Genomic DNA, 23,151 nt, shown 5'->3' on the forward strand with positions numbered 1-23,151 from the left:
GGGCTTTGAGGTCTTATATATGCCCAAGCTCCATTCAGTGTGAGGAATAATCTTCTTCTGGTTGCTTTCTGATCAAGACGTAAAACTCTTGGCTCCTCCAGCACCATGCCTGCCTGTGATGCTGCCATGCTTCTTACCATGATGATAATGGACTAAACTCTGAACCTGTGAGACAGCCCCAATTACAGCAATGAACACAGCAAACTAACATTATATATATATATATATATATATATATATATATATATATATATATAATGCACATGTGTGTATGTTTTTACAATGGGAAAATAGTAGAAGTGTTAGGTGTTCAGATGGTAGATCAAAGCTTGCAATAATGAAGCAACCTATGAGAAATAAACAGAACCCTAGCTTCTGATAGAGAAGGTCATGCTCGTCTCTCCTTACTGGTGATAGAAGCTATGGGTTTAGGGGAGGTAATAGACTAGTCCAATAGAAGAATTTTGTTTGTTTCCTTCCTGCATGTCTGAAAATAGTGTGTTTGTTTTACAAGTGTTCCTTTAGCTGATATTGTCCGCTACAATGGAATCTTTAAGCCAAGCTAGCTGCTTTCATTCATTGGCTCTTCCCCAGTGCTAAAGCATCAGATACTGCAACTAGCCATGCAGATTAAAAATCCGGCAACACACCACATCAAATACATCTCTGCTGCCCATTTCAGACAATGGCTGTCAAAATAACGCCTATATCACCCCCAACGCCTTTTAGTTCAGCGTATTTGTCAATATTCACCAGCAGTTGAGTAAACAGGTCCTTTTTCTTTAAAAAGTGTGTGTGTGTGTGTGTGTGTGTGTGTGTGTTTGCCTGTGCACAGGCATGGAAGCTATAGGAGGGTGTCGAGTGTCTTCTTTTATTGAGCTCTGTCAGATTGCTCTGGGGGTATAGTCGACAAGATGCTGCTTGTTTCCTTGACTAGGCTGGTGGCCAGCAAGCCCTAGAGATCCCCCCATCTTCCTTTCCCAGGGTTGCTACTAGAGGTGGATAGAACCTTGCCTGGGTTTTATATAGGCTCTGGTCCTTGTGCTTACACAGCCATTACTTTGGCCTACAGAACCATCTCCTCAGCCACTGGTTGCCAACTCTTAATTCCCAGTCCTGCAATCTCTGTCTTTATTTCTCAATATCAAAATTTTAATCAAAGAATAGAGACAATTTGGAGATGTAGTATCCAAATAATTACAAGTTAGTTAGTTCGTTACCCATCACAAGCCACTTCTAGACTAAAGATGGTGGCAGGGAAGGAAGAAACATCATTAAAAAAGGGTGCTGTGTGGTGCTTGAGTTAAATCTCCAGATCTGTGATCTCAGGATTGAGGCAGAGGTTGCCCAGGTTATAAAGGAATGACGTTCTTTTCCAATTCATGAAGGTCTTCTGAGCTTTCTGTATAATTGAGGAAAGGCCAGATGGGAACTGGATGTTATTTCAGAGAACCTAAGTCTGCTCTAGACCAGCACATGACTGGGTATTGCTTCAGGATGCCAAGTACTGTGTGCATGGAAGAGTCTTGCATGGTTGAAACTCTTGTCTTCATCAGTGAGTATGGCCAGACCCTTAACATTTCTTCTGATGTCCCTGGCCTGTCACTGGATTCCAGAAACAACCTGGAGAGCAGCAAACTCATGAATCAGCTTTCAGTATTGAAGGAAGAGTTGTGTTAGTTTATGGCAAACCCGTGTTAGTTTGTCAGTCTGTGAAAATACTGACAAAGCTTTAGTTTATATTCAAGAAAAATTTCTGAGACCCTTGAACTAGAGAAACCAATTGCTGTGATAAATAAACCACCATGGTCAGGGTTACTTATAAAATAAAGCATTTAATTTAACTTATAGTTTCAAAGGGTTAGAGTCCATGATGGTGGTGAACAACTGAGAGTTCATCTTGATCCACAACCAAAAGGCAGGGGGTGGGGGTGTTGGTGGAGAGACTATAAGCACTGGAAATCACACAAACAAGCAAAGTCCATCTTCAGTGATACACTTTTTCCATGTCTTAATCCTTCCCAAACAGTCCCATCACCTGGGGCAACCTATGGGTACCATTCTCATTCATATCACCACAAAGTCACTAATGATCGCAGAGAAAATTAGAGTCCTGATTTGCCGAGTGCTTTCCTTTAAGGCACTGCTGCACACATGGTGTATATGATGGTTCAAAGGTTAGGCTGGGTAGCATCCAGTGGTGTCTTTCCTGAAAGTGGTTTTCTCTCTTTTTTGTATTTTTCATGAAATATCACCCCAGAAAATCCTATGAGAACAAGTTTGTGAAGACCTACCAATGTCTCTTTTCTATTAATTAGCACATTATTTGTGGCATATATTTAATGCTGATTCCCTCAAATTTGGGTTTCAGATAATTTCCCTGTTCATATTTTCAGTTCACAAATGTATGACCATTTAAAACCATTTACTTAAAACAAAATCTTACATGTCATGTTAATTACTGACTTAGAAATCATACCTTGAACAAACCATTTTGTATTTTTTTGTTTTTGAAATTAAATATAATTCTATAATTTTTCCTCTTCCCCTTTTCCTCCCCAAATCTTCCCCTGCACCTTGCTCTCTCTTAAATTAGTGGCATTTATTTCTTTAATTATATTTATACGCACACATACACATACATATGGTGTGTTTGCATATGCATGTGCATGTGTTTGCATATGTGTGTATATGTGTGTACATGTGTACATACAACTTATTTAATCCACATAATGCCACTTGTATGTATATGATTTCAGGGCTGACCACTTGGAATTCAACAGATAATTGGAAGCTCTTCTCCAGGGAAGACTGCTTCTCCCACTCTCAATCTTCAGAGGTCTCACCATCATCAAAGAAAGACCTTGCAATAGATGGAGACCATTACAAAAAAAAACTACAACTGATTCAATGTAGAGAACATGAGACCGTGTGCTATCTATCTCCGACTGAGACATCCACTGCAAAACTCCTGCATTTAGGCTCAAGGCTCATGGCAGAAGAGGTGGGCAGAGACTTAAGAGAAAGGAATAGGAATTTTGCTATGGGACTTCCACCTCCTAGAAGTATCTGAAGAGCTACACTAAGGAAGTCTTGTCAGCTGCCTAAACACAAGCTGAAGACAGGTGACACCAATGGACATGCTAATGGGGAAAAAGGAGATCTTATGGGCAGTTCTTAAAACCTAGTGGAATTTGAGATATTTCCATAAGAGGGGGCTGTGTTCTGCCACTGTACCCCTCTTGTTTTCAAGTCCCTAGGCTTGCCTTGTAAAAGAGAAGTCTCAGGATAGTTAGTGGAATGGGGGCCACAGTTCAAGATTTCCCAGAAGGACAGAAGGAACTAGAGTGAGCTCCGATGCTTAGAGTGTAAATCAACAGTCCATTAGAGCAGCCATGTTTGGAAGGCACGCACAGGTCTGGCTTTTCACCAACATCATCATTCATTGTGGAAGTCTTAATTCCTTTATGAAAACTGATGACTCACAGAATTTGAAAGAGAAGTCTCAAAATTTAGCTCAGAATAAATTCATTGTTTTATTACATTAAGAAATGTCTTAATGTGAGCCTTGTTTATAGAAGTTAACTTCAATGTGTTTGCATTCTGCATACCCATGCTTAGTAACTAAACATGCATATGTACAAATGTGTACACTTTGTACCTTATACACACACACACCTGCCTTTGCACACCTCCTTTTCTTATGTTTTATAATTATTACTTCTGCTTTGTCTGGAAACAACAGACAAATATTTCAGCTATGGCGGCACACTGTCATTCGTTGTTGGCTTTGTCCCCTGATACGTCCTATTCAACACAATTACTCCTGTCTCTTTTTAGCTACTACTGAAAAAAAAAGTCTTGTTATGCCATGAATTAATTAAAGATTATTTGTAATTTCAGTTGAGTTTTAAAGTTTCCCAAAGAACCGTTCTTAATGGCAAAATAATCTTTCTATTTCTCCTGATTTTTTTTTATCATTCATTTAAAATTACTGACAGTCACAGTGTTCTTGTTTTTGGTGGAAAATCTTCCTTCTATTTCTGTGAGGGATCACAGACAATTAACTTTGTTCTTACGTGCTTTTGTTTCTTTGTTTTGAAACCTTTTTCATTTTATTGGACTTTGAGGAAAATTTAATAATATAAGCTATGCACAAAATCCAAAAAAAGTTGCTTGGTCCCAGCTGTTTCCTGCTTAGTATCTATTTTATAAGGGAGTGCTTGTTCCATATTTTCAAGCTTTACTTACATCTTTGTCCTGTGATCTCTCTCTCTCTCTCTCTCTCTCTCTCTCTCTCTCTCTCTCTCTCTCTCCCCTTCTCTCTTTCTTTCTCTCTCGGTTTACAAGACAAAATAGTAACTCCATTCAAGAGTAATGGTTGCAGACTCCAATTTATCTCCTGAACTTTAAAGTGTTTAAAAATTTAAAGACTGTTCTTAAAAGTTGAGATGTTTCATATGATGATGTTAATGTTAAAATGTCATGTTGGGGACAAATGAGAAAGGAAAGTGTTGCGGTAATAAAATTGTCACTTGTCGTGATTGGTTCCCACACACATTGTTCTGTGCTTCTCTCTCTAAGGCTCTTTCACTAGTTCCAGTTCCATCAGGCTATAGGAACTATTGCTAATTTATTTCAGTGGCTCCACACTGACCCCAAGTACTCTCTGACCCAAGTAGTCCATGAGCCATTCCGGGGTGGCACCTTATCATGCTGTTTTGCTTTCACTCACAATTCTCTTGGCGGGTTGTTACCACACCAGCCATACACATCCCAGTTCCATGGTAGGCTTGGTGCATCCTGCTTCCACACCTTCTCTTGAACTCAATTAAGTCTCCACATTAAAGAACACACCATCCGCCTGGGGATCCAGCCCATACACAGCCACCAAACCCAGACAATATTGCTGATGCCAAGAAGTACATGCTGATAAGAGCCTGATATAGCTGTCTCCTGAGACACTCTGCCAGAACATGACAAACACAGAGGTGAACTAGCAGCCAACCATTGAACTGAGTACCGGGTCCCCATTGGAGGAGTTAAGAAAGGATTGAAGGAGCTGAAGGGGCTTGCAACCCCATAAGAACAACAATACAACCAACCAGAGCTCCCAGGGATGAAACTACTACCCAAAGAGTACATGGACAGACCCATGTCTCCAGCTTCATATGTAACAGAGGATGGCCTTGTTGGGCACCAATGGGAGGAGAAGCCCTTGGTCCTGCCAAGGCTTGATGCTCCAATGTTAGGGAATGTGAGGGTCAGGAGGCGGGAAGGAAACCGGGAAAGGGGAATAACATTTGAAATGTAAATAAAAAACTCTAATAAAAAAAAGAACACACCACACAATAACCTCTGATCTAATTGATAAGATATAATTTGTCCACCTAGACAGCACAAAATCCTGTAAACACCCTTCCCTTAAAATATTCCTAACAACTTGTATCTATGCACAGAGAAGAATCTTAACATCTGCTGCCATGTTCTCACATCTCCTTCTCACTCCGGCTCCTTCTTCTTTCTAAAATTTTTCTCCTGCCCATCCTTCCTTCTCATCCATGTTCTATCCTGTACTTGCCTTCCTGCACAAAGACATCAAGCTACAGGAAAGGTTTTAGTTGAACAGTGATATGTTTCTATGTCAAAAGCCCAGTTTTGATGACTAGTTTTTCATCAACTTGACACAAGCTAGAGTCATTTGGGAAGAGGGAACCTCAGTTGAGAAAATGCCCCCACCAGATTGCCCTGGGGATCCTTTTCATGATTCATGACTTATGTGAGTGGGCCCAGATTACTGTGGATAGTACCACCCCTGGGATGGTGGTCCTGGGTGCTATAAGAAAGTAGGATGAGTAAAGCCACAAGGGCAATTCAGTAAGCAGCACATTTCATTGCTTCTGTATAAATTTCTTTATCCTGAGTTCCTGATCTGACTTACCTTCATGGTGGACTATCATCAGGGCCTGTAAACTGAAATTACAACCTTTCCTGCATAGTAGCTGGCTTTTTGGTCCTGGCGTTTAATCACAAAAATAGAAACTAAGACAGATATCATTACACTTCCTTTGATATTTGGTTGCTATCTGTCTGTACCTGTCAGATACTGTATGCAGGGAGGGACTGTATTCGCTCCTAATGATTAATCTAAATGTTAAACACACACACACACACACACACACACACACACACACACACACACTCCTTGTGTACTCCCTTTAAAGATTGATGTCTTGATGAGTGAATGACATAAAAAACTCCCTTCCCTTTACTCTTGGAGGTCCCTACACACTAGGAATGAATATCTTTTCATCTTTACTGAGTGTTACCAAGCATCACAGCAGTTGCAATCAATCAGTTAACAAATAGTTGCTGCCTACCATGTACTGGGGCTATCATGTCTTATTAGGACTTAGTTGTAAGTTGTAAGCCCCAATACCAGCCCTGTCTCTGTCTTATTTGGCTGATTGAGAAGTTAACAAATTTTGCAGTCTATATCTCTCACATGATGTCTTTTTGGGGGGTGCAGGGAACTTTATTGGTGGTATTCAAGAGAGTAAGGAGGGCTCTCTAGGTCCCTCCTGTTATTATGGGGGTCTGGGATGGAAATTGTGAGGGAGATGCTCAGTGTTGGGGGCTGAGTTGGGATGGGGACTCCTCAGCAACTGAGGGCCTCTCTCTTGCTCTCAGTGTCCTTGCTGGGGTGGGTGGTTCAGGGTTTCTTACTCCTTGAAGGCCATGTAGGCCATGAAGTCCACCACCCTGTTGCTCTAGCAGTAATCATTGTCATACCAGGAAATGAGCTTTACAAAGTTGTCATTGAGAGCAACGCCAGCCCCAGCATGAAAGGTGGAAGAGTGGGAGTTGCTGTTGAAGTCTCAGGAGACAACGTGGTCCTCAGTGTAGCCCAGGATGCTCTTTAGTGGGACCTCAGATGCCTGCTTCACCACCTTCTTGCTGTCATCATACTTGGCATGTCAGATCCACAACAGATACATTGGGGGTATACACATGGAAGGCCATGCCAGTGAGCTTCCTGTTCAGCTCTGGGATGACCTTGCCCACAGCCTTGGTAGCACCAGTGGATGCAGGGGTGATATTCTGTGCAGCTCCATGGCCATCATGCTGCAGCTTTCCAGAATGACCATCCATAGTGTTCTGAGTGACAGTGATGGCATTTCAAGATGCCAAAGTTGTCCCAGATGACCTTGGCCAGGGGTCTAAGCAGTTGGTGGTACAGGATACATTGCTGACAATCTCAAGTTCTGTCATATTTCTCGTGGTTCATACCATCACAAACAGGGGGACACTGGCCGAAGGAGCAGAGATGATGACCCTTTTGGTCCTACCCTTCCAGTAGACCCCACCCTTCTCCATGGTGATGAAGATGCCAGTAGACTCCACAACATTTGAGGTTAATGGGATCTCACTCTTAGAAAATGGTGACTGGCTTCCCATTGATGGCAAACTTCCAATTCTCTTGACTATGCCATTGAATTTGTCATGGGTAGAGTCATTCTGGAGTATGTAGACCATGTATTTGAGATCAATGAAGGGGTCATTGGTGGCAACAGTCTCTACTTTGCCAGATGCAGACCAGAAGGCAGCCTGGGCAACCAGATGCCCAATATGGCCAAATCTATTCCCTCAGACCTTCACCATCTTGTCTGAGGGACTGCAGGGGAAGATGTGGCTGTCTCTGGAACAGGGAGGAGCAGAGAGCCCACATGATGTCTTAAATACTTAATTTTAAGGCTTATCAAGTAGAATTCTTTTAAAAAAGAAGTCAGATTAAGAAAGTTCTATTATTTTCCATTTGAATAGAAAATATATTATTCCTCATACTCATCTGGAGCAAGGGAGTGATTCAATAAATTCAAGTTCCAATATCTTTGTTCTTCTATATAAATATGTTGAATAGCATGGGAATCCACATACTTACTATTTAACTACTGAGGGCCTGTAGGCCTAATGAGGCCCTGCTTAGAGGTTTTGTGCATATGGCATAGCTCTAGAAAGAAGCAATAAGCACTGGGAGACAGTATCTCTTTTGGAAAGTTTTACTTCTGTGAGGTTATCTGTTGATAATGAAATATGGAAAAATTTCAACTTTGCAATGGTGAGTTTTAAAAATACTCTACAAAAATACATGTATAAACAGAAGTAGTCTATCGTTGCTTCAAATCTCAATATGTGATTTTTTTCCATTTTGAGGTTTTTATTCTTAGGTTCCTATATATGCATATATATGTATATATATATATCATAACTCAGTAGCTTTCTATTGATTGAACAAGAGATACCTCTGAAATATCCTTATCAAGGTCATCATGCAACTTCTGAAAAATTGAGTACCTTACTTTGAAAATATTTAAGGAGATATAATGCATTTTCAGTGCAATATGATGGTGTTTTACAGCTGTTGTCATGGCTGGAGTGCAGAACATTAGTCCTTGCCACTAGATATTTTTTTAATGTAATAAGAAAGGACTATGATATAATCAACCCAACCGAAGTACTAGAAGATCTAAAGCCACCTGCTAGCATCTTCTAGTTGATAACTTTGAACAAATGTCAGTAGTCTTTGTATGCTCGAGATAAAGGCAGAGTCTCCACTTTCTATACTCCTGATACTTTTATTCTTTCTGTCTAAATTTTCATTTTGTTTGCTTCTAGCCTTTCAACAACTGAGCAAGCAAAGCTTATGAGTCTGTGGCCACACGGAATCTGGGGAGAAAACAAAGGGGTAAGTGTTTTCCCCTTATTCCACGGCAGTGTGAATAATGTCTGATCCTTTGAAAATGCCAAGAAGATATTTTTTTCCTGTTTCTAAGTCAGGGTCACAGTCTGTGGTGAGTTTCCACAATAAGTATCTTTTGCGTCCCCTCCCCCTTCCCCACTGTTTTCAATTGTTCTAAGTCAAGAAGGCTGGGGCTAGGAACGTTGATTCACAGGTGTGATTTGAGAAAATTTTTGTTTGATCTGTGTAGACCAATTCCCTACACAGTTTGTCACACTGTTCCTTGCCCATGTTGTTTTTTAGTCATGTGAAGAACAATGTCTGAGCTGTTTTTATTTTCTGTGAGAATACTATCAACTTGGTAATTTATGGAGAACAGAAGTCTGTTTTTACTTTGAAAACCTAGAAGTCCAAGAACAAGGTGACAATGACTGACAATGACCTTTGGTTGGAGACTGGCAAAGAACAGATTCCCCTCTGCATATGCTTTTGTAGGGACAGAGTTTTCAGGAATGAGGGAGAAGTCATCATAAACGAATCAACCCGTAGAGTCCATGTCTTTTGCAGAATCACATTGACTATCTGAATGATTTCTGAGCAATTGAGTCTTAACAGATGACATTTTATTAACACCACTTCAAGGTAGTAGGTGTGTGCATCATGTGATGTCAGGTATTGTACAATGTGTAGAGGCATAAGATAGAGCCAACAGGGTCTTCCTCAGGCTTCCTGAAGTCATGTGAAATATCTTCCTGAAGTCATCAACTATACCTTCTGCCAGTAGATTTGGTGGCCTCTGCAACTGTCTATTGTTTCATATTGTCTATTGTTTCATATTGTCTATTGTTTCATATTAGGCAATATGAAACAATATTTTACTGGTTAGTTATGTGGGTCGACTTGACTCAAGCTCGTTATCACAGAGAAAGGAGCCTCAGTTGAGAAAATGCCTCCATTGAGACCCAGCTGTAAGGCATTTTCTCAATTAGTGATCAAGGGAGAAAGACCCAGCCCATTGTGGGTGGTGCTATCCCTGGACTGGTGGTTTTGGGTTCTATAAGAGAGCAAGCTGAGCAAACCATGGCCTCTCTCCTGCTTCCTGACCTGCTTGAGTTCCAGTCCCGATTTCTTTTGGCGATGAACAGCAATCCACGTGGAATTGGAAGTGGAATAAACCCTTTCCTCCCCAACTTGCTTCTTGGTCATGATGTTTGTGCGGGAATAGAAACCCTGACTAAGACAAATTTGTTTCATATTCTTGCTGGACTTGAATTGGAATTTTTCATTTACTAAATGTTAATAAGTGATAGCAATTAAATATATCTTGATTCCTTGTATAAAAGCATCTTTCTTCGGATTTGTAGCATACTCCCTTCTCTGTGCTCACACAGGGAGACACCCCTGTCCTGACTTCTTGCTGTAGCATTTCGTTCAAGATCAAAAGCACCCCTGTCCTAAGCATCCATGAGCTACTGAATCTGTACATCACTTACCAGGATTTAAGTGCATCATGTGCTGTCAGTAAAGACAAAGCAGGGACTGTGTCTAGTAGCCATGACAGACTCCATGCTGTCTGAGGCACGTCTAGGAGGAGGTGGGAAATAGTCTCCTGGTGCAACTTCATTGGAAATACTTTAGCCCAGACATGTTCATCTTTGAGAGAATGTACATTTTAGGTTTGATTTCTAAACCAGGGAGAAATGTTGTTTAGATTCCGTGGCTCAGATGCATACAGTCATATGTATATGATATCAGAAACAATGATAATATTATTAATATATAATTATATCAATATACAAATTGCTACAGACTTAACATGCATTAGGAAGAATCTCAGCCCACCCTCCTTCTTTGGCATTGGTTCACCTTTTGGGATATTTCATGGTTTATATGTCACGGTGAAGATTCAAAGATACACAGTAGCAATTAGCTGTTGCTGTGTGTGTGTGTGTGTGTGTGTGTGTGTGTGTTATTTTTTTTATTTTCCATTCCTTCTTTTTCCTCCTTTGGATAAAATTTCACTCTTCCGTTCAAAGTCTGAATGACCTCCAGTGAAAGGCTAGGCACTTCCACAACAAATGTGCCATATTTGAACTTTGCTATCGCACAACACTTTCTGTGGCTGCTTGTCTGAAATGACTTAATTTGCACTGCAGGACCAGCCCTGAACCCACAAATACTCCAAAAAGCCACAGTGAGCCAGGGCAGCAGACCTATTACTAATTTTTTATTAAAATCCCTGAGGCACCCAGCACAGGGCCCCAAAGCAGCTTTAATAATAGACAACATACAGCACATTTTTCTTGTATTGCCATGTAATCAAATCTGAGGCTGCTGCTCACTTTCTTTGTTTTACCTCGAGGACCGGCTTCCAATTTAGTTGTGGCCTACTCTAAACTGATTCTTCATTGTAATTAATGCCTACTTTGGCCTCAGCCACTTACACAACTTTCCATTAGAGGTTTGCAGCCATCCACAGAGTATTTTACTAAGTTACCCTCACAGACCTGCTACAGCTGCAATTTTGTTAAAGTCCTTTTTATTATTTTTTTACAAAGAATTTTTAAATTGCTTAGCTAAATAGTTTTTTTTAATTCCCCCTTTTCTCTTCTCATGCTGTACCTATTAAAATGTTTGGGCCAGGGTCCAAGTTGTAGCAATACATACAACACACAATGCACTCATGCATACACACACACACACACATACACACACACACACACACACACACACACACACACACACACACACAATTTGCCCCTCCCCTGCCTCAAATAACTCTAGCCTGTAACTGATTTCAGAAAGAAGGCTGAGAGAACTTATTTAGATCATGGTCTGCTAGGACTCGCTTTCTGTCTGTTTTGTTCTGTGTTTCCTCTGCGATAGTACTTGGGCATTCAAAGTCCTTGCAAAGACTTTGAGAGACCTCTGCAAACATCCATGCGGTAGCTCTCTCACCACTAACCTTAAAAAAGCATATGTTGTCTCTTTGCTGCTTTCTGAACCTTCTCTGTTAGCTAGGCTGACATTTTCAGTGACTTTTCTTAGAGCCTTGTATAGAATGGCTTTCCTAGAAAATTCTAGATCTGCTTATGACCTATCTTCTCTCTCCCATCCCCAGACTTTATTAAACTGTAAAGAGCAACCATCAGAAGTTGGAGACCCTGGCTCCTTAGTTCTTTCCCAGTACCTGAAGAAGTGGTCTTCAGGGGGACCTAATGTTCAGGGGACACAAAAAGTTCCCCAACCTGTCCTGGCTAACATAGAGCTTGGAGGAGAGGAGATTGGAGGGAACAATTCTTGTAGAATTCTCTTCTGACAACACCCTGAACAGACAAGATAGTACCTCTGTGCAATTTTTAATTCCAATTTGCTCTCTAGGACTGGTAGGGAAACAACGGATTACCCTAATTCTCCTTGTAATATTTCATAGTCATTTTGCAGTATGGTACACTGCTGTTGGCCTTATTTATAGACTCTTTGCTCACTTCTAGCATGTGAGTTGTTGGAGTCAAAGCTTATACAAAGGTTTAATGAAATAGTCTATGTTATGGTTAACTCTCTGTAAGTAGGTTAACTCTCTATAACTAGTCTATGTTATGGTTAACTCTCTATAACTAGGTCATAAAGGCAATAAAAGGTATCACAGAGGTTGGGAGGGAGAGTTGAGATCCTATCTAGTTCCTGGTTTTGTGGCTTATTTTCTAAGCAGATATGACCAATAGGTCCCTTTCATATGGTGGTACCTCAAATTTACATCCAGTCTGTCCTTTCTTCAAGAAGGGTCTTTGGATACAATCAGGCAAACAAACATTACATAAAGTGGTTGACCCACTACCCCTTTAAACATAGGTATCTTTCACACAAAAAGCGAGGCATGTAGTAAGGAATCTAGTCTGAGTATGGGGTTTAGGAACTCTCATACGTCTTGTGTTTGTGTTTGTACATATATATCACTTAAACTCTTCTAAATATAGCCTGGCACTGAGCAGAGGGGAATGTTTAATTTCTCAGGTTACATATTTTGCTTCTCAGTTGAAAAAGCTCCTATGTACACTGGGACATGTGTTGTAAGTACTGAAGACTAACAAGGATTATCAGCCAGCACTGAGGAGAAAATTCTTAAAAGTTTAACTACAGCATGCTCTACCACAGTTGTAAATTTTATTCTACTCCCTTTCTACCCGTCTCTTGGCCTGTGTAACCAGCATGTCCGCTCCTGCTTTCCGAATGTGACCACGTATTACACCTCTCTTTCCACCAGCTGTCTCTCCCACCAGCAAACAGCTCTCCACGGCCCTCTTTTATACCCATCGGCTTCTCTTTAAGAATTGCTTGGCGGTAAGTGTGGGAGGAGGCCTACCACCAATTGCAGCAGATAACAGCAATCCTGCTCTGTCCTGGACACGTTCGATGACTCTGTCTGCATATACTTTCAAGTTAAATAAGGAAGCTTCACTCCATGGTCTTTAAGTTCTCAGAAGTGCAATGGATCGTTCCCTTAGTCGAATATTCTGAAGTAAGAGTGTGTGTGTGTGTGTGTGTGTGTGTGTGTGTGTGTGTGTGTGTGTATTCACTGAAAGACAGGAACGTTCTATCTAGGTCATTGACAGAAGCTAGAATTTTCTAACAAATAGAGCAATTGACTATATCTTAGAAGGTACCCAACCAGAATGTCCCTTACCAGCACTTATGTGGAATCAGATGCACTGAGCACAGATGCATTTTGTTTCTACAGCAATGGGATGTTTTCTTGTCTTCCCGACATAAAGCAAGGTGGTAAACCTGAGGCTTTGGGTGATCGTTGTCGGGCTGAACCAACTGGCACGAGTCTCTTTCATGATGTTGAACGTAATGGCAAGTGCTCATTCAAGTCATTGGGTTAATTTAGTAGCCATGCTCTTGGCATTCAGCATTTTTAGTGCAAATGGAGAGATCTAACTCAACCCTCCACTTACTGGATGTTCGGGGTGCCAGCATAGCACTGCTGTGTTTGAAAGAGGAGAGAGAAGTAACTTATGAAACACATAACCAAGCAAGTTAAGCTCAGAGGTTGCTTAAATAATATAAAAACTACAATGTAATAAACAAATGATATATGGTACCCTGGTCTTGCATTTCTGGTATGGACATAGGTGACTTCTCTGACACTAGGGAGGGAGAACTTTCAAATGAATGAAGACTTCAGGGAGAGGCAAAGTGGCAGAAGACCCAGGAACATGGAAGCTGATGAGGGAGTCTGAGCAAACCCTGATCTCTGCACTGGGCAGGACGTAACCACACAGTTAGCTGCTCAGGCAGTAGGAAGCTCCTGGTGGTTTGAGAGGATAGCTCGCTCCATTTGTTATTGTTTTAAAGAGATGCATTTATTGTGTGTCCCTGACAATGTGACTCAGGTTGGTCTGACTGAGTTGTACACATGGCCAGTCTAAATTAACCTGTGGTCTTCAGGAAAGATTTTTTACAATTGGGCTTTACTCTGCTTAGTATTACAATTTAATTATGGACTACTCCTATCAGAGGAGAGTGAACAAGTGCTCCCCTGGGAATAACAAACAAAAGATGTCTATATAATGCATATAATATATATGCCTATATATATATATATAACATACACACACATATATAATTTCTTTTTCATTTCCATTTTTCTCTGTATGGCCAGCAGACTGGGACACAGTTGACTGATTAGCTGAGCTGCTGGGTTGGAGAAGTCATACCCTTTTTTTTATTTATTTATTTATTTATTTTATTTTTTTTTTTGGTTCTTTTTTTTTTTTTTTTTTTTTTTTCCGGAGCTGGGGACCGAACCCAGGGCCTTGCGCTTCCTAGGTAAGCGCTCTACCGCTGAGCTAAATCCCCAGCCCCTCCTTTTTTTTTTTTTTTAATGTATTCTTTTTTTTTTTTTTTATTAACTTGAGTATTTCTTATATACATTTCGAGTGTTATTCCCTTTCCCGGTTTCCGGGCAAACATCCCCCTCCCCCTCCCCTTCCTTATGGGTGTTCCCCTCCCAACCCTCCCCCCATTGCCGCCCTCCCCCCATAGACTAGTTCACTGGGGGTTCAGTCTTAGCAGGACCCAGGGCTTCCCCTTCCACTGGTGCTCTTACTAGGATATTCATTGCTACCTATGGGGTCAGAGTCCAGGGTCAGTCCATGTATAGTCTTTAGGTAGTGGCTTAGTCCCTGGAAGCTCTGGTTGCTTGGCATTGTTGTACTTTTGGGGTCTCGGGCCCCTTCAAGCTCTTCCAGTTCTTTCTCTGATTCCTTCAATAGGGGACCTATTCTCAGTTCAGTGGTTTGCTGCTGGCATTCGCCTCTGTATTTGCTGTATTCTGGCTGTGTCTCTCAGGAGCGATCTACATCCGGCTCCTGTCGGTCTGCACTTCTTTGCTTCATCCATCTTGTCTAATTGGATGGCTGTATATGTATGGGCCACATGTGGGGCAGGCTCTGAATGGGTGTTCCTTAAGTCTCTGTTTTAATCTTTGCCTCTCCCTTCCCTGCCAAGGGTATTCTTTTTCCTCATTTAAAGAAGGAGTGAAGCATTCACATTTTGATCATCCGTCTTGAGTTTCGTTTGTTCTAGGGATCTAGGGTAATTCAAGCATTTGGGCTAATAGCCACTTATCAATGAGTGCATACCATGTATGTCTTTCTGTGATTGGGTTAGCTCACTCAGGATGATATTTTCCAGTTCCAACCATTTGCCTACGAATTTCATAAACTCGTTGTTTTTGATAGCTGAGTAATATTCCATTGTGTAGATGTACCACATTTTCTGTATCCATTCCTCTGTTGAAGGGCATCTGGGTTCTTTCCATTTTCTGGCTATTATAAATAAGGCTGCGATGAACATAGTGGAGCACGTGTCTCTTTTATATGTTGAGGCATCTTTTGGGTATATGCCCAAGAGAGGTATAGCTGGATCCTCAGGCAGTTCAATGTCCAATTTTCTGAGGAACCTCCAGACTGATTTCCAGAATGGTTTTACCAGTCTGCAATCCCACCAACAATGGAGGAGTGTTCCTCTTTCTCCACATCCTCGCCAGCATCTGCTGTCACCTGAGTTTTTGATCTTAGCCATTCTCACTGGTGTGAGGTGAAATCTCAGGGTTGTTTTGATTTGCATTTCCCTTATGACTAAAGATGTTGAACATTTCTTTAGGTGTTTCTCAGCCATTCGGCATTCCTCAGCTGTGAATTCTTTGTTTAGCTCTGAACCCCATTTTTTTTTTTCAATTAGTTAATATTTTATTTAGGTCTGACTTAGTCAAAGTCTTACATAACTGTTTTTTTTTTATTCTCAAATTCTTTTTCTTTCTTTCTTTTTTTTTTTTTTATTAACTTGAGTATTTCTTATATACATTTCGAGTGTTATTCCCTTTCCCGGTTTCCGGGCAAACATTCCCCTCCCCCCTCCCCTTCCTTATGGGTGTTCCCCTCCCAACCCTCCCCCCATTGCCGCCCTCCCCCCATAGACTAGTTCACTGGGGGTTCAGTCTTAGCAGGACCCAGGGCTTCCCCTTCCACTGGTGCTCTTACTAGGATATTCATTGCTACCTATGGGGTCAGAGTCCAGGGTCAGTCCATGTATAGTCTTTAGGTAGTGGCTTAGTCCCTGGAAGCTCTGGTTGTTTGACATTGTTGTACTTTTGGGGTCTCGAGCCCCTTCAAGCTCTTCCAGTTCTTTCTCTGATTCCTTCAATAGGGGACCTATTCTCAGTTCAGTGGTTTGCTGCTGGCATTCGCCTCTGTATTTGCTGTATTCTGGCTGTGTCTCTCAGGAGCGATCTACATCCGGCTCCTGTCGGTCTGCACTTCTTTGCTTCATCCATCTTGTCTAATTGGATGGCTGTATATGTATGGGCCACATGTGGGGCAGGCTCTGAATGGGTGTTCCTTCAGTCTCTGTTTTAATCTTTGCCTCTCCCTTCCCTGCCAAGGGTATTCTTTTTCCTCATTTAAAGAAGGAGTGAAGCATTCACATTTTGATCATCCGTCTTGAGTTTCGTTTGTTCTAGGGATCTAGGGTAATTCAAGCATTTGGGCTAATAGCCACTTATCAATGAGTGCATACCATGTATGTCTTTCTGTGATTGGGTTAGCTCACTCAAGATGATATTTTCCAGTTCCAACCATTTGCCTACGAATTTCATAAACTCGTTGTTTTTGATAGCTGAGTAATATTCCATTGTGTAGATGTACCACATTTTCTGTATCCATTCCTCTGTTGAAGGGCATCTGGGTTCTTTCCATTTTCTGGCTATTATAAATAAGGCTGCGATGAACATAGTGGAGCATGTGTCTCTTTTATATGTTGAGGCATCTTTTGGGTATATGCCCAAGAGAGGTATAGCTGGATCCTCAGGCAGTTCAATGTCCAATTTTCTGAGGAACCTCCAGACTGATTTCCAGAATGGTTTTACCAGTCTGCAATCCCACCAACAATGGAGGAGTGTTCCTCTTTCTCCACATCCTCGCCAGCATCTGCTGTCACCTGAGTTTTTGATCTTAGCCAATCGCACTGGTGTGAGGTGAAATCTCAGGGTTGTTTTGATTTGCATTTCCGTTATGACTAAAGATGTTGAACATTTCTTTAGGTGTTTCTCAGCCATTCGGCATTCCTCAGCTGTGAATTCTTTGTTTAGCTCTGAACCCCATTTTTTAATAGGGTTATTTGTTTCCCTGCGGTCTAACTTCTTGAGTTCTTTGTATATTTTGGATATAAGGCCTCTATCTGTTGTAGGATTGGTAAAGATCTTTTCCCAATCTGTTGGTTGCCGTTTTGTCCTAACCACAGTGTCCTTTGCCTTACAGAAGCTTTGCAGTTTTATGAGATCCCATTTGTCGATTCTTGATCTTAGAGCATAAGCCATTGGTGTTTTGTTCAGGAAATTTTTTCCAGTGCCCATGTGTTCCAGATGCTTCCCTAGTTTTTCTTCTATTAGTTTGAGTGTGTCTGCTTTGATGTGGAGGTCCTTGATCCACTTGGACTTAAGCTTTGTACAGGGTGATAGGCATGGATCGATCTGCATTCTTCTACATGTTGCCCTCCAGTTGAACCAGCACCATTTGCTGAAAATGCTATCTTTTTTCCATTGGATGGTTTTGGCTCCTTTGTCAAAAATCAAGTGACCATAGGTGTGTGGGTTCATTTCTGGGTCTTCAATTCTATTCCATTGGTCTATCTGTCTGTCTCTGTACCAATACCATGCAGTTTTTATCACTATTGCTCTGTAATACTGCTTGAGTTCAGGGATAGTGATTCCCCCTGAAGTCCTTTTATTGTTGAGGATAGCTTTAGCTATCCTGGGTTTTTTGTTATTCCAGATGAATTTGCAAATTGTTCTGTCTAACTCTTTGAAGAATTGGATTGGTATTTTGATGGGGATTGCATTGAATCTGTAGATCGCTTTTGGTAAAATGGCCATTTTTACTATATTAATCCTGCCAATCCATGAGCATGGGAGATCTTTCCATCTTCTGAGGTCTTCTTCAATTTCTTTCCTCAGTGTCTTGAAGTTCTTATTGTACAGATCTTTTACTTGCTTGGTTAAAGTCACACCGAGGTACTTTATATTATTTGGGTCTATTATGAAGGGTGTCGTTTCCCTAATTTCTTTCTCGGCTTGTTTCTCTTTTGTATAGAGGAAGGCAACTGATTTATTTGAGTTAATTTTATACCCAGCCACTTTGCTGAAGTAGTTTATCAGCTTTAGTAGTTCTCTGGTGGAACTTTTGGGATCACTTAAATATACTATCATGTCATCTGCAAATAGTGATATTTTGACCTCTTCTTTTCCGATCTGTATCCCTTTGATCTCCTTTTGTTGTCTGATTGCTCTGGCTAGAACTTCAAGAACTATATTTAATAAGTAGGGAGAGAGTGGGCAGCCTTGTCTAGTCCCTGATTTTAGTGGGATTGCTTCAAGTTTCTCTCCATTTAGTTTAATGTTAGCAACTGGTTTGCTGTATATGGCTTTTACTATGTTTAGGTATGGGCCTTGAATTCCTATTCTTTCCAGGACTTTTATCATGAAGGGGTGTTGAATTTTGTCAAATGCTTTCTCAGCATCTAATGAAATGATCATGTGGTTCTGTTCTTTCAGTTTGTTTATATAATGGATCACGTTGATGGTTTTCCGTATATTAAACCATCCCTGCATGCCTGGGATGAAGCCTACTTGATCATGGTGGATGATTGTTTTGATGTGCTCTTGAATTCGGTTTGCCAGAATTTTATTGAGTATTTTTGCGTCGATATTCATAAGGGAAATTGGTCTGAAGTTCTCTTTCTTTGTTGTGTCTTTGTGTGGTTTAGGTATAAGAGTAATTGTGGCTTCGTAGAAGGAATTCGGTAGGGCTCCATCTGTTTCAATTTTGTGGAATAGTTTGGATAATATTGGTATGAGGTCTTCTATGAAGGTTTGATAGAATTCTGCACTAAACCCGTCTGGACCTGGGCTCTTTTTGGTTGGGAGACCTTTAATGACTGCTTCTATTTCCTTAGGAGTTATGGGGCTGTTTAACTGGTTTATCTGTTCCTGATTTAACTTCGATACCTGGTATCTGTCTAGGAAATTGTCCATTTCCTGAAGATTTTCAAATTTTGTTGAATATAGGTTTTTATAGTAAGATCTGATGATTTTTTGAATTTCCTCTGAATCTGTAGTTATGTCTCCCTTTTCATTTCTGATTTTGTTAATTTGGACGCACTCTCTGTGTCCTCTCGTTAGTCTGGCTAAGGGTTTATCTATCTTGTTGATTTTCTCAAAGAACCAACTTTTGGTTCTGTTGATTCTTTCTATGGTCCTTTTTGTTTCTACTTGGTTGATTTCAGCTCTGAGTTTGATTATTTCCTGCCTTCTACTCCTCCTGGGTGTATTTGCTTCTTTTTGTTCTAGAGCTTTTAGGTGTGCTGTCAAGCTGCTGACATATGCTCTTTCCTGTTTCTTTCTGCAGGCACTCAGCGCTATGAGTTTTCCTCTTAGCACAGCTTTCATTGTGTCCCATAAGTTTGAGTATGTTGTATCTTCATTTTCATTAAATTCTAAAAAGTTTTTAATTTCTTTCTTTATTTCTTCCTTGACCAGGTTATCATTGAGTAGAGCATTGTTCAGTTTCCACGTATATGTGGGCATTCTTCCCTTATTGTTATTGAAGACCAGTTTTAGGCCATGGTGGTCCGATAGCAAGCATGGGATTATTTCTATCTTTCTGTACCTGTTGAGGCCCGTTTTTTGACCAATTATATGGTCAATTTTGGAGAAAGTACCATGAGGAGCTGAGAAGAAGGTATATCCTTTTGCTTTAGGATAGAATGTTCTATAAATATCCGTTAAGTCCATTTGGCTCAGAGAAGTCATACCCTTAAGAACTCCACTGCTATCCAACTTTTTCCTTCTCTATATTCATCCTGAGTGTCTTTCCCTTTTGTGTATGTATGTGTTTGAGACAGATGGCAACTTTACAGTGTGATGTTAGGAGGAAAAGTGTTTGAGAAGGGAAGAGGGAAGGCAAACAAGAAAAGCAAGCCTTGAATAAGCAATTTTTCTTAAAAGGAATACATCCTGGGACAGTTTATTTTTGTGATCGGCCTGGAATTTGGGGACAATGTGCTAGAATTCTCTTCTTGCCTTTGCTGGCAAGCTGCCTACAAACAGTGGAGGCCTTGGAAGAGAGACACAATGTTTCTATTAAAATAAGGCTTTATTGAAAGCAGGGCCAGTGGCTAAAGTTAGTCCTTGGTTTTTTTAAGGCACTGCGCCTGGGTCTATGTGAACAGTGAAGGGGAGAATGGAAACCATTATCCAGCTTGGGCGCCAGGGCTCGAATATCTAAGGATATGCAAATCACTACAGGCCAAGCACTGCGCTGCTCTTGGAAGGGAATATGAATTATTTGGATAATTTCTCATTTTATTTATGGGGTAAATGGAGTCTATATTTGAGCTCAGGATGAGTTTAGTGTATTCTCTTGAGCTAGAAATACTCCTCTGCATTTCTTCCTTCCCTTCAGGGTTGTTACTGTTAATGTTTATAGGAAAAACCTCCTTATGGCTTCGGGACCATGCTGGGCTCTGGTCACATCAAACCCCTTGCAGTATTGCAGTCCTCCAGATGTGCAGGGATGGCTTCCAGACCCGACTCCGGTTCTTACAGGAGCCCCAAACAAACACTCCTCTAGCACAACCAGCAGTTGTTGTTTTACGATTTCTCTATTCGAGTCAGTCTCCAAACCCAAGAGTCATGCTGTTTCCTTCTTACTGTGATTGCATCTTTGCCTGTGTGCCACGGAATCTTTGATTGATACATTTTCCACATAGGGATAGCATTCATTCATGTTATTAGGTTTCGTATACGTAATATGCCATGCTGAATTGGTGAGTTAATTTCAACTCTTGCCTATAATATTATTGCCAACATAACTGTTACACTATATTTTAAAGCATTTATTTACATGTGTGCATTTGTGTGTGTGTGTGTGTATTTGTGTCTCTTTTAGTGTTGTGCATGTGTGTATCCATGTTGACACATGCTTGTCACAACACATGTAGCCCCTCAGAGGGCAACTTGTAGGAGTTGTTTTTTTCCTTCTGCCAGGTCGTTTCTGCAGATTAAACTGTAGCAAGGACTTTTAGGAGAAGTGAAGTCTATGTGATGTTAAAGACTTCTTCAAGGTCACGAAGCTATGAATGATACATGGAACATTTGTATCTAAATTAATTATATCCAGTCTACAAAGAAAATATTGTGTCAATTTTATAGGCTAGGAATTTAGTAGACATTGCTAACTCTAAAGAGGGATAAATAAAGGGACAGATGATATGAATTAAACCATAAAACTATACTGAATAAATAATATAAAACCAAATAATATAAAACTCTAGTGTGTCCCTGAATGGGAAGGTAGTTATTGTGAAGGCATTAGGATCGCCCAATGATCTTTATTCGGTGCAGTTCTAAAAAAAGGAATTATCTTAGTTAATAAGTATAAAGTTCACTTTGGAAAGAAGTTGTAAGTAATAAGAGATTTTGTAAGGAGATAGTTTTTCTCTAGCAACAATATTATGTTTTTCCAAACTAAACTATTCAAAGTGTGTAGATACAGACCTGTAAAGCTGACTGGGTGTTTGAGAGCCAAATGTCAGTGCATGCAGTTGGGAGCCTGGCACAGACACCACACCGTAGTCCAGCAAGAGGAGTGGCTGCCTAACGGACAGTCTTAGGAAAATAGCTTTGTAACTTGGAAGTAGAAATTTATAGCACTACTTTTTTATGCTATGACTACTTATTACTTATTCCAAGTAAACGTTACTAAATCAAGTCAATAAATATATATAAAGGTAGATACTTATGTATTAAATGTTTTTAAGCATAAAAATTATTATATGTCAAAAAGTATGAAAATAACCCACATACATTTGAAACTCTTGGGGCTGGAAAGACAGCTCAGCAGTTGAGAGTGCTGGCTGTTTTCTCAGAGAACGTGAGTTCAGTTCCCAGAATTCATAGAGAAGCTCACAATTGTCTAACCCCAGCTCCAGAACAAGTTCTCCACAGGCACTAGACATGTGAGGAATATGAAGACATACATGCAGGCAAAACTCTCATGCACATGTAAATAAAAATAAAAACATTTATGCCGATGATATAAACAGAACTTAATGACAAACGACAAAGCAAACAGTTTGCAATTATTCATGCTAAGACAGAGGTAGTAGCATAAAGTGACCGGCAGAAAGGAGAAAAACTCCTAATTCTGTTTATAAATATAAGGAAGTAAACACAAATCATTAGGCATGTTTATTTAGTGTGTGCTTATCAAGTGTTTTGAGCTCTAATTCTGCCAAAAGTACTTGAACAAGTATAATGATGTCCCACATTTCATTATGAAGATGGCTCAGCCCTAATCATTGATGGGACATTCCTCTCTGAGGTCATGAGTGTAGGCAGAAAGGCTCACCCAGACAGAGATACAGAAATGTGCTCTGCTAGATTTTCTATTCAGCCGGGAAGTTTTAAGAGACTTAGTTCTCTTTTTTCTTTATCTGTATCTCTGTCCATTCCTGTGAGTGTATGTGCTGTGTGTATGGGGATGCCCCTAAAAGTTGAAGATGTTGAGCTGTGCAGAACTGGGGTTATGGGCAGTTGTGAGCTCCCTGATGAGGTGGGTGCTGGGAACTGAACTCCTGTCCTCTGGAGGAGCAAGATATACTCTTAATCACCCCCATTCTGTGCTTTTGTGACTTAAACAGAAACATCTATGATCTGAGTATAGACTTTCTTCCTAAATGTACAACAAAAGGAAACAGTTAAATCCTAGTACACAAAGCTCTATTATAAAAATATGTAGATGCTCAAAATGTAAAATAATACTTTGTACAGTGGGAAAGAGTCAATAAGC

The 23,151-nt window shown here is 40.5% G+C and overlaps 1 pseudogene; it reads right to left on the reverse strand.

The window, feature by feature from the left end:
• Positions 1 to 6,604: 6,604 nt before the first annotated feature.
• Positions 6,605 to 7,536, reverse strand: Gapdh-ps78 (Glyceraldehyde-3-phosphate dehydrogenase, pseudogene 78; annotated as a pseudogene).
• Positions 7,537 to 23,151: the final 15,615 nt, after the last annotated feature.

The sequence above is a fragment of the Rattus norvegicus genome, chromosome 14 (genome assembly GCF_036323735.1).
Source record: "Rattus norvegicus strain BN/NHsdMcwi chromosome 14, GRCr8, whole genome shotgun sequence".
NCBI lineage: Eukaryota > Metazoa > Chordata > Mammalia > Rodentia > Muridae > Rattus > Rattus norvegicus.